Source organism: Arachis hypogaea, chromosome 12 (assembly GCF_003086295.3).
Source record: "Arachis hypogaea cultivar Tifrunner chromosome 12, arahy.Tifrunner.gnm2.J5K5, whole genome shotgun sequence".
NCBI classification, from domain to species: Eukaryota; Viridiplantae; Streptophyta; class Magnoliopsida; order Fabales; family Fabaceae; genus Arachis; species Arachis hypogaea.
This window is the reverse complement of record NC_092047.1, coordinates 100,928,499-100,941,385: the sequence shown is the minus strand read 5'-3', so window position 1 is coordinate 100,941,385 and position 12,887 is coordinate 100,928,499. Positions and strand designations below refer to the sequence as shown.

General features: G+C 36.3%; 1 long non-coding RNA gene across 1 annotated transcript; it reads right to left on the bottom strand.

The window, feature by feature from the left end:
* Window positions 1-3,688: 3,688 nt before the first annotated feature.
* Window positions 3,689-9,960, bottom strand: LOC112727900 (uncharacterized). The gene is made up of 4 exons (XR_011868782.1): window positions 8,503-9,960; window positions 8,281-8,408; window positions 7,891-8,121; window positions 3,689-3,954 (listed from the first exon to the last, which is right to left on the bottom strand). It is a non-coding gene; the product is annotated as an uncharacterized lncRNA (long non-coding RNA).
* Window positions 9,961-12,887: the final 2,927 nt, after the last annotated feature.

Sequence of the window (12,887 nt, the reverse complement as noted above, 5' to 3'; positions counted from 1 at the left end):
ATTTTACAAATTCAGAATAAAAATAAAAAAAGCTAGTATGGAGATGGATGCAAAGAAAAAAAAGGCGTAAACTATCTTTTTCAAGCACAAGATTTTCTTTTTCAGACTACAAGGCAACTACCATCTGATGAGAGGAGGCTATGTGAGGGGGGGAGCTTCCCGATCCTATGACCCTAGGGAGAAACCAAAAGGAGAAGAGGATTGTAGGTCCGAAAAGAAGGTCAAAAAAATTGGGGAAACAGGAGAGTTCTCAGGAGAAGTTGGTCTTCAACCAAGGCATGAAGACTAGATGGAGGAAAATGAAGCTGGTATGGAGATGGATGCTAATGAGGTGAGAGTGGAGGCAGTCAGGTCGAGATACTAAAGCAGGGTGGTACAGAAGGGGCAAAGAAGTCCTTTGCAAGTATAGTGAAGACTGGAAAGAATGACCAGGCAGCAATGAAAGTGCAGCAACCTAGAGAGGAAAATGCCTCTATTTCAATGGAGGAGGAAGAGGAAAGTGATGACGATGAGGAGATCATGATTGAGAAACTTCCAAATGGGCTCTACAATCTAGTCATAGGGGAGAGCATCAAATGTGAGATACGAAAAGAATGGTGGGAGTCCCTCATTGTGAAGCTTTTGGAAAGGAAAATTTCTCTAATAGCGATGAAGAGAAGATTAGAGATTTTATGGGGTAAAAGAGGTAGCATTGAGGTTATTGATCTAGGGTGTGAGTTCTTTCTTGTAAGATTTTTTAACTCAGAGGATTGGACTTTGCCTTTATGAAAGGTCCATGGAAAATTCTAGATCATTATCTCTCAATAAGACCATGAAAACCATACTTTGATCTAACCAAGGCAACTATTGATACTGTAGCAGCCTGGGTGAGGCTTCCAAGGCTTGCTATTGAGAACTATAATAGAACCATTCTAGAAAAGATTGGTAACATTATCGGACGAACCCTTAAGATAGATTCCAACACAGTAGTAGTTTCAAGAGAAAAATTGGCAAGACTCTATGTGGAGGTGGATTTGACTAAATCATTGGTGGCTCAATACCAGATTAATAGAGTGAACCATTCCATAGAGTATGAGGGATTGCATCAAGTATGTTTCTCATGTGGAAGAGTGGGAGATGAAAAAGAGAGTTGCCCTGTAAAGTGAGAGAAATCAGGTTCAGAGCTGGTCTGGTGCCCCTTCGGTACCACAGCAGGAGGAAGAAGGTAGGGATATTCTGGTCCACCAAAATTCAAACAAGGGTAAGGAGGTCATGAAGGAAAAAGGAGAGGAGTACGGTCCGTGGATGCTACTCCAACGACAGACACGTGGACGAAAAGGGATTAAAGTAGGCGAAGGTACAAGTAGTGGTGCAATTGGTGGAGGGAAAGCATAGGTGAGTGGGATGAATTCCAAATTTACTGTACTGCAGACAAAGGAATTGGAGAATGAGAATATTCCTCAAATGATGAATAAGAATCTTAATAGCGAGGAAGACCTAAGAAGAAAAGCGCTAAATGACAAAAAAGGAAAATCATTGCTGCAGCAGATCCACAAAGGTAAAGACTCTTGACCCAATCTTGGCCCAATATCTGCTACCCAACCCTCTAGATCTTTTTCTGCTCATAACAATGACCAAACCAGCAAACAGCCCAAAATCTTATCTAAAAGCCCAACTCATCCTACTCAGGTCCATAACCCATTAACCCCTGTTGAAACTACCCCTTCCCAACCCGTTCTAGCCTATTTTGATGAAAATTGGGCTAACAAAAACCCTGAAAGCCAATCCCTCTCTCATGGTATTCAGGAAACTCCTTTGGAATTCTATGGCCCTAATGAACCCCCTGACCCTGGTCAACCTTATTTTGAATCTCTGGACCCCGATTTAATATCTGAAGTGATGAAAAAAATTGAAGAGAAAGAAGAAGATGTCGTCGAAGTCCAAATGGAAGAACCTCCTATCATGGGAGAGGAGATGCAGTGTAACTAGCTAGGCGTTGCTAGGGTCTGGCTGTGTGTTTTCGGTTCACCTTTTTGTGGTTTTCCTAATAATAGTTCTAGCATAGAATGTACGAGGGATAGCGAACCAGGCGTCAATTCGTACCCTCAAGGAAATTTATAGACAGAAGAACCTAACGATCACTATGATTTTTGAACCTAGATGTAGTGGCGATAGGGCTACTCAAGTTGTTAAGTCGCTGGAATTTAGATATAGCTATAGAGAAGAAGCCTCTGGCTATAGCGGAGGGATCTGAATATTATGGAATAATGACTCTCTGAATATTAGAATCAAGGAATCTCGCTACCAATTTGTTCATATGGCAATCTCGATATGACGGCAGGATTTGGGATCTCTCTGCTATTTATGCCTGTCCCCAGGAGGCGCCGAGGAGAGAACTCTGGAAAAAACTTAAAATCATTTCTAGAAGTATAAATAACCCATGGTTGATTTATGGAGATTTCAACGAAATTGCACATGAGCAAGAAAAGAAAGGAGGGGCCTTATCAGACTCTCCTGCTTGCAGACGATTCCAAAATTGGATTAACGAGTGTAAGTTATTAGATCTGAGGTATGTTGGTACTTATTTTTCTTGGAAGGGAGGCCAAACGGATGGGATGGATAGAGTTTTCAAGAGGTTAGACCGAGCTTTGGCTAATGCGGAATGAAGAAGGGAGTTTGGAGACGCAAGGGTGGAGGTGTTGCCAAGAGTAAATTCTGATCACCATCCTCTTCTGATCATTCTTAATCCGGAGCGAATGGATATAGGGGATAAGCCTTTCAGGTATGAAATTATGTGGAAAACACAACCTGAGTTTAATACATTCCTTCTTTCATCTTGGAAAGGGAATCAAACCCTCCCGATGGCCTTATACCCGCTGACGACAAGTTTAAAAGAGTGGAATAAGCAAGTGTTCGGGAATTTGTTTAAAAAGAAGAGGAGAATTCTAAATAGAATCGCTGGTATCTAAAAGGCCCCATCCTACGGTCGAAATCCTTTTTTAGAGGAGCTGGAAGAAAATCTGGCTAAGGAACTGGAAAGTATTCTGGATCAAAAAGAGTTGATGTAGTTGCAAAAATCCAGACAATAGTGGATAGTAGATGGAGACAGAAATACGCGTTACTACCATACCAAGACAGCAACTCGGAGAAGGAAGAATCGTATAGTGAAACTGAGAAAGGATAATGGAGTTTGGTGTGAGGACCCGGAGGAAATAAAAATGTTAGCTATGGAGTTCTATAGGAACCTTTACATAGAAGAGAACAATGAGAACCCCCTTCTGAAGACGTCTCTTACCTACCCTCAGATGGAGGAACAACATAGGTTAGCTTTTCTTGTCACTCCCTCCTATTTGGACATCTATAAAGCAGTAACTAGCATATGATCCCTGAAGGCTCCTAGAGAAGATGGATTCCTAGCCATCTTTTTTAAGGAAAATTGACAACTGGTGAAAGACTCCTTTAATAGGTTTGTTATAAGCCTGTGGAATCAACCTAGTGAAATCAAAGGGATAAATTGTAAGCTTTACCTCGCGTTGTAAAGTAAAGGTTAATTAGAGATTACGACAGTTCTAAGCTCATACGTATAATATATAGAAAGAATTATTATAATCTAGAAGCCTGATGAAGGATATAGCTTGAAAACAGGATTTAAAAAGCACAAACGTACTAGCGAAGCTACTAACTTAAAGCACAAGGTATGGACAAGATATAGCAAAGATAATAGTAGTATATCATAAGAATCTAGTCACAGCTCGCAGAGTTTAAGCCGGCTAGTCATATACAGACCATACATGAAGCCATATAGTAAAAATAGCTTATACAAGTTTTGTTCTCTCCATACATGCCTCTAGGCTAAAACAAAATACAAAAGTGAGAGATGTATAGCAAAATAAATAAAAAAGACTCCAAAAGAATCTAAGATCCTCCGCTTCTGTCACCATCCAAACAACTCACAGAGGTGGTTGCGACCTGCATCTGAAAAATACAACAGAAATATGGTATGAGAACCAGAGGTTCTCAGTATGGTAACAGTACCCAGTGATGTAAGATATAAGACCTCGGGACATCAAAGGCAATCCTAGACTTCATATCCATCACAAGAATTCAATCTTAAGGCATACTAAAACAAATAAGCATAATTATATAAATCTTAGCATAAGCAAACTGGGTAATCTATCTTAGGAGATTTCTATTCTAACCAAACACCGCTGTCCCACAGCCTTCACCAACCTATCCTCCATGCGATCCCATCGTCACCACCTTCCGAACCTCCTTAATCCCAGTAGAAATCACAATTAATTACAATGCAAGTAAAACACAATTATTGGCATGTAAGGCAGATAATTCAAATAGCAAATAGGCATGTTATACAAAAAGGCAAACCATTACAAGTAGTCAAAGCATACAAATAGATAGAAAATGCATATGATGAATGCCTATTCTATTGGCTGTGATATCACATTGTCGGTTCAACTGCCAACCTGACACATCTCCATGGAGATGTCGCCCTTCGGAATCATCAATGGAAACCCCCGAGATATAGTGCTCGGATCACTGTTCAGGATTTTGCACCTGCTCGTTCTATTGATCCGAAGGGATGCAAGCGGGATACTCTTGCCTCAGACCTCACATCTCAACGTAAGCGGAATTAACCACCGTCCTTACGCCGCCGCCGCTACCTCGACAGGCGGGATTAACCACCGTCCCTGTCGGGCGCATAGCATCTCATAATCTCAGTACAAATTAGTACTTCAGTGGTTTTTCAGAAAACATTTTCATTATACATGGATCCATCATCTCATTCAGTGTCCTCGACTCATCTCAACCACTGTAAATTCACACTTAAGTTCCGAACTCAATAGTCCCTCATTTCTCATCTCATATATCAATCATCCTTCACATGCCATCAAACCATCCTCAGTACACCCGAGACCTAATCCTCCGTTTTCTAATTTTTCACAAAAATCATCAACTAAAACCCTTAGATCATTTCCCATGTTCTCATACCCAAAATTAAACCCAAAATTCTTAAAATGGTGGGATACTCTTGCCTCAGACCTCACATCTCAACGTAAGCGGGATTAACCACTGTCCCTGCCGGGCGCATAGCGTCTCATAATCTCAGTACAAATCAGTACTTCAGTGGTTTTTCAGAAAACATTTTCAGTGTACATGGATCCATCATCTCATTCAGTGTCCTCGACTCATCTCAATCACTGTAAATTCACACTTAAGTTCTGAACTCAATAGTCCCTCATTTCTCATCTCATATATCAATCATCCTTCACATACCATCAAACCATCCTCAGTACACCCGAGACCTAATCCTTTGTTTTCTAATTTTTCACAAAAATCATCAACTAAAACCCTTAGATCATTTCCCATGTTCTCATACCCAAAATTAAACCCAAAATTCTTAAAATGGTGTTATAGAAGCTTACAATCTTGTTAGGAAGGTGAAATAGTTGAAAACAAAGTTAAATTTGAGAAACAGGGCGTGTGCATCTGCACAGGGATGTGCGTGCGCACGCCCAGGAAGATTTTTAAAAGTGTGCGTACGGACAAGGGTGTGCGTACGCATAGGTACCAAAATTCACAAGTCAGTTTACTCGCACAAGCTGTGCTAGCGCCCCTAACAGACAGGCCTTCCCAACGTGTGCATGCACACAGGGCTGTGCGTACGCACAGGTTGCAATTTCTCATTGGTGTGTGCGTGCACAAGCTGTGCTAGCGCTGCAAACAGCACGCCCTTCCCTGCCTGTGCGTATGCACAGGTCTGTGTGTGCGCACAGGTTTAAAATTTTTCTGGGTTGTGCGTACGCACATACCAGAAATCATCAACTTCTGTAACTTTGCAAAATTTCAGATTTTTACACCAATCTTTGAATGATCATAACTCCCTCTACAAAAACTCAAATTTTACAAACTTTATATCGATTTGAAGGGTTTTTAATAAGCTTTAATCTCCAACAAATTTCAACTAATTTTAAAAATTGAGACAAAAGTTATTATCAGACAAAGTTCACCAAAAAACTAACTTTTACCAAAAATCACACTTTACCAAATTTTCCAAAATCCTCAAACCACATCCAACCAAAACAATACCAAACTCCCATTTTTCATCAAAATCAACCCTTTGTGTCATATTACACCAATCTTATCACATTTTCCTCCACATATTATTCTCAACCTCAATATCACATCTATCACATATCTACCAATCATCATTACATCACTATCAATTCTCATCATCAACACAACCATGATTCATATTAATAATCAACAATGTTCATTCATCCAATTCCATCATATCTCAACTTCATCATTTAACCACAACAACAACATCAATTCATTATACATCATCAACCCAAACAATCATCAACAACATATAAATTTCCAAACCTATCCTATAGGTCACTAGCCTAAGTGTCCATAAATATTATATACTACATAGAGAAAACCGAAATCATACCTTGGCCAATTCCCAATATGCCAAAACTCAAAATTGAGCCCACAATAATCACCAACAAGCTTTCCAACATAATCCAAGCTTCCAATGTAACTCCAACAAGCACCAATAAGCTCCAAACTCACAATAATCAAGCTATATATACACAAGGCATCACTAATCAACCTAGGGCTCATAAAAACTAAAATTTCACAAGGGTTCCAAGAGACCTTACCTTACCCAACAGTTTTGGATGCCAAAACCACAAGAAATCAAGTGTTAGAGGGTACCTAAACACCCAAAACACAAGATTTCACTCAAAATCAAAATTCAAAAATTCGAATTTCTCAAAGGCACAAAAACTGGGCAGAGAAACTTGAGGAACTTATCACAATGCTTAGGTAGAAAGAACGGGCTCATCAAGAGCTTCGCGTAGCCGCTGACGGCACGCGAATTGGAGCTCCGTAGCTCAAGATATCGCGGATTGAAGTGATGGGTGAATAGTGTTTTCTCTTCTCCTCTCCCTGTTTTCCTTTTCAGCTGAGTGTGTTGTGTTATGTGTGTATTATTGCTGAAAGGGGTTCATTAAATGAACTTTTTATATGTTGGGCTTGGGCCCAGTCCAATCCGTTAGCGTTTTTAGCCCATTTGGCCCAACTTCGGGTCAAACCTTTAAAATTAATGCTCGGTTTTCCATTTCTAACATTTTTCCAAGGTTTTTGACTGTTTTCACTTTTTCTCGCGCAGCACCGGGCAACTTGAACCGGTTCAACTGGTTTGACTGTCGGTTTGTGATTTTTCACGGTTTTTTGTAAAAAATATATTTTTTGACTCAGAAAGACCTACTGAGTCCAAAAATCATATTTAAATCCTCAAATTCTCACTCTAACTTTTTGGAACCTAATTTGGGCAATATTAATTACTTAATTAACCGGTTGATTAGTTGTGGTTCTTACATAAATCAAACGCTACTCTCCCTTATCCCTAAAAATGACTATCCTGAGTTTATTTCACAGTTTCGACCCATTGTTCTTTGTAATGTGGTCTACAAAACAATCACAAAAATTGTAGTGTCTAAACTTAAGCCTATGCTAGCTAACCGAATTTCACCAAACCAATCAAGTTTTGTGTCTGGCAGAATTATTCATGATAATGTCATTATAGCTAAAGAGCTCAGTCACAACATGAGGAGAATGAGAGGAAAAAGAAAATTCATGGCAATAAAAATTGATTTCGAAAAAGCGTACGATAAACTATGATGGAGCTTCATTGAAAAATGCCTTGAAGAATTTAGGTTAAGTGAGCATTTCAAGAATTTAATTATGGCATGCATTACGACTGTCACCTACAAACTCTTATGGAATGGCTGCAAAATAGATCAGTTCACACCTACCAGGGGGATCAGACAGGAGGACCCAATGTTCCCTTATCTTTTTGTCATTGCAATGGAGAAATTTTCTCACCTTATTGAAGGAGAAGTTATTGCTTGGAATTAGATACCCTTAAGGGCAGGAAAGGATGGGCCCTCTATCTCCCATCTGCTCTTTGCAGATGATGTGCTTCTATTTGCTGAGGCATCCAAGAATCAATTGAACAAACTCCTTTACACCTAAGAGTAATTCTGCCAGGCCTCAGGGTTAAAGGTTAATGCAGCGAAGACCTCAGTGATTTTTTCAAAGAATGTTGAGCAAAGCCTGAGGGAAGACATTACAAGAACAAGTGATTTTAAAGACATGCCCAGCCTCAAAAAATACTTAGGGGCAATGATAACCAATGGGAAGATAATGAAAGAGAACTTCAAGGGAGCTATAGACAGATTGAAAAATAAATTTAGTGGTTGGAAGGCAAATTGCCTTATCTTTGCAGGAAGAGTAACTTTGGCTCAATCCGTTATCTCACCCTCCTTAAATTATTGCATGATGCACTGCCAGCTCCCCAAAGGTGTGTGTCATGAGGTGGAAAAGATGCAGAGGCAGTTCATCTAGGGAGAAAAACAGGGAGAACGTAAATACCACAATGTAGGGTAGAGCACTTTATGCAAACCAAAAAGGTTAGAAGGATTGGGGTTTCATAACTTGATTTTGATAAACGAAGTCTTCATGGGCAAGATTTGGTAGAGACTAATCACAGAGAAAGAAACATTACGGGCAAAAGTTCTCTATGGAAAATATGGTAGGGGACACAATCTCATCCATTCAGTTGAATGCAAATCGATGGACTCAGGGTTCTGGAAAAACCTCTCAAAATGCTGGAGTTCTTTTACCTAAAATATTTTCTTTTCGATTGGGGATGGAGTAAAAATCAAATTGTGGAAAGATGAGTGGGTGGAAGGAGAGAGGGAATTGGAACAGAAAGCCTTGATCGCAATCCCTTCGCACATGAGAAATCTCATAATAGCAGAAGCTACCACGCAAGACCAGGATTGGGACTGGGTTCTTCTTCAAAAATTCCTTCTAGAGGATATTGTCAGAAAAATTGGAACAGTACATCCCTCTATGCATGAATTAGGAGAGGATAAAATCATATGGAAACTAACCAATTGTGGAGAGTATTTAGTGGCAAGTGCTTACTATAAGCTAGCCAACATCAATGAACCCCAGAATGCGGTGTGGGCCATTATATGGGGATGGAAGGGTCCTCAGAAAATCAAGTACTTCATGTGGATGGTAGTGCACAAGAAGTTAATGACAGCGCAAAGAAAGGCTAGAATTTTTGGGGCATCTCCTTACTGCCATAAATGCTACAGGACTGAGGAAACTCAAATTCACATTTTAAGAGATTTTCCCTCAGCTTCCAGAGTATGATCTTCAATCATCCACCCTTCCTATCTCCAGGAATTCTTTAGAGCTCCTTTCGAGGTCTGGATCAGATGGAACCTAACCTTTGAAATCGGCCACACGCAATAACCAAACTTCTTGGATAATCAAGTTCATAGTCACTTGCTGGTGGTTATGGAGATGGAGAAATCAGAAAATTTTTAATAGTCGTCCAACACACCCAATTCACCTTGGCCGGTTATTGAATCCCAGATCAAGTTGATTGAAGAATCCTTTGAAAGAAGGAATTTGATGAGACTGGTCCCTAAGGTGATGAATGTGAACATAGGATGGGAACCTCCTGATGCTGGTTGGCTTAAGATTAATACAGACAGGTCTTCTGCCGGAAACCTGGGTCTAGCAGCTTGTGGTGGGGTAATTAGAAATGAATTAGGTCGTTGGGTGGCTGGTTTTTGTGCAAATTTGGAAAATTGTACAACTTTTCAGGCGGAATTATGGGGAGTGCTCCACGGTCTTCAAACTATTTGGAAATTAGGTTGCAGGCGAGTTATATTGGAGTCTGATTCAAAGGGAGTAATTGATAGTATTGGAAGGAGAAATGGAAAGCCTTCTCATTTCAACAATCTCATAAGGAATATTAAGTTTTGGCTAAGCAAAGATTGGCAAGTAAGAATCCAACACGTTGCAGCAGATTGGTTAGCCAGAAAAAGTCTGGAGTAGGAGATGGGATATTACTTTTTAGATTTGCCCCAAACTAGTTTAAGAATTATTTTGGATGATAATTGTAGAGGGGTTAACCAAAAAAAAAAGAAGAAAAATCAAAGAAAAGGTGGTTCACTTTTTGTTCGCATCAAAACCTTTTCATCATATAAGTGATGGAGTTAAAATGGAAAATATTAGAGCTAAAGACAAAATTAAAATATTGATTTGGTTAAAAAAAAAAAGTGTTGCAGCTATGTTAACCAAAATATGCAAATAAAATAGCTCTTTGAAGTTAGTATGAATTGTTACAATAATTAAAAAAAAGAGAAGAAAAATATTTTTTTTTCAAATTAAAATGAAAGGTATAAGATAAAATTTTTTGAGTCAAAATTAAAGAATCAATAGTGTTGATTTGAGTAATACAACCAAGGACAAATGCCCACCAATAAAAAGAAAGCAATAAAGACAACAAGGATAACACAACCATAATTCTCTATTACTGCCATCTTGTGTCCGCATCATATTTTGCACCTTCATTATCTCTACCACTGCACTCTAATTTTGAAGGAGAAAGACAACCACGATCCGTCCTTGTACAGAAATTATCACTTAGGACATCTTTAATTTTTGCAAGCAATGTACTTATATTAGAAGGGCATCCAACTAATATGTGAAGTAAGGAAGGAGAGAGAGTTTACATCTGATTTTTATAGCATACTTACTATACCTATCTTCTTTTTTTATGTTGTTACGTTGAATATTTAGTTTTTTTAGTTTATCTTTTTTTGTTTCAATGGAAAAAGACATACTAATGAAGTATTAGTAAAAGCCATTGAAAGAAAAGACAAAAAAAAATTAAACTTGGAGAAAAAATCATAGATTATGTCAAACTCTTTTGATGTAATTTTTTATTTTGTGTTATGAGACTGAGAGATTTCTTTTGCTAAGTAAGAAAAGCACTTAGTATTGAGGTCTAGGCTAGGAAGCTTAGCCAAAACAAGCTTGGTTAGAAGTTTGTGAGTTCTTTGATATGATTAAGAAGAATCCTAAAAAATTGGTATTTGTAGTTGTTGAAAATTATAGTAAAAATTCTACGATTATTGTGATGAATATGGGATGTAGGTTATATTGCACTGGTTGGTTTGATAAAATTTTTCAAAGAGGTGTTTGTATTTTTTAAAAGCTCAAACTCCTCATTTTGTGTTTGGTAAATCAAAAGACCATGTATTTGTGCTTGCAGCTTTTAAAAAATCGGGATATTTTTAAAAACACTTAAAATTGATCTTTTCAAAGTTGGTTTGTGCTTTTCAAAATTTAAAAGTCTAATATAACGTTAACTAATTTTCAAATTTAATGCTTACGTTTATGTCTATTATAGTATTTTTAAATTTTAAAAACTATTTTACCAAACGTAATAGTTATTGCTTTTTTTTTTGTGACTGTAATAGTTATTGCTTGTGTTTACTGAAAGCTATTTTTAATTTAATTTACCAAACATAAATATTATAACTTTTAAAAAATCATGTTTTAAAAATTAGATTTTATAAACTACTTTTAAATAGTAAAAACTTTATCAAACTAAGTCTAAATAAGTGAACCATGATACATGATAATGCAAACTTTGTGTCTCCTACATAATCGCTTAATAGAAACTTTTTTTCAAATCAGTTTTAGTAATAAAATTTAAAAAGCAATAAAAAGTAACTCCAGATTCAATCTCCTATTTTTAAGCCATTGACAATTTTCAAAATAATAATAATAATTATTTCACTTGAAACTACAAATTTAAATTATATTCTACTAAACTACATTAATAATTATATTAAATGCTGTACTAATTTATTTTTATTATATACTAATGTAACATATATTAACATACGCTTATTGAAAAATAAAATAGAACAAAATTAAGAGGAAAAAAGAAGAGAGATATACTTGAAAAAGAGATAATGGAAAATGAAAAATGTGTAAAAAATAGGTTTAGATTCTCTAAATTTTGAATTTTATTTTAAAGAGTAAAGTGTGATATCTCATCATTTATTTTATAAGTAAAACTAAGAGTAAATATGAGAGAAAAATTATTTAATAATAAAAGATCATACTTTACTCTCTAAAATAAAAATTCAAAATTTAAAAAATCGAAATTCGAAAAAAATAAAGAGAGTGTGAACAAGAGGTTAAATGGGTAAAATGTGAGGATAAATTAGGGGGAAAAAAACTCGCACTTGCGGATATATTATTCGTGACGGAAGAATTATTGAGAATTTGCAAAATCTCTATGGGAATGAGAATTGAGGTATTTGTCCTACGAAGACATGCAAAATTTGCATGAAGAAAAATTTACTTAAATATCTTTATATATATTACGCTGATTCATTTTTTAATTATTTAATTGAAATTTTTTTATTTTATTTTATTTTATTTTATTTTAATTTATATGTTAAAAATTTTATATGTATGTTTATTATGTTAAATTTGTGTTTAAATTATGTTTTAATTTAATACATTTAGTTAAATTATATTAGATTTTATTATAGTTATATTAATTTTTTTAAAATTATTTTAAAGTTTAATATCCATAGATACCCATATAAAAAAAATAAACGAAACCTGTGATAAAAATGAGATAGAAACAGAAGGTATTTTATTAAATGGAGGCGAAAAATGAGAAAAAAGCCTCATTCTATGAAAGTTCATTGCCACCCCTAAAATAAAAAGTGGATAGAAGTATTTATAAGAAAAAAATTATCTAAAAAGTAGGACATATTCATTTGATTTTGGATCATCAATTCAAACTTAAATAAAAAAAATATTCATCACGTAATTGAAGAAAGTTCACATAATTTTTTTCAAAATCAAAGTAAGTGCAGTTGATTTTATCTCTAACAAAAATATTTACGTATATAATGTTAGGAATAAATTTTTTTTGGAAACAATATTTTATTTCTAAAGAATTTTCACGTTTGTTAACAATGTCTCAT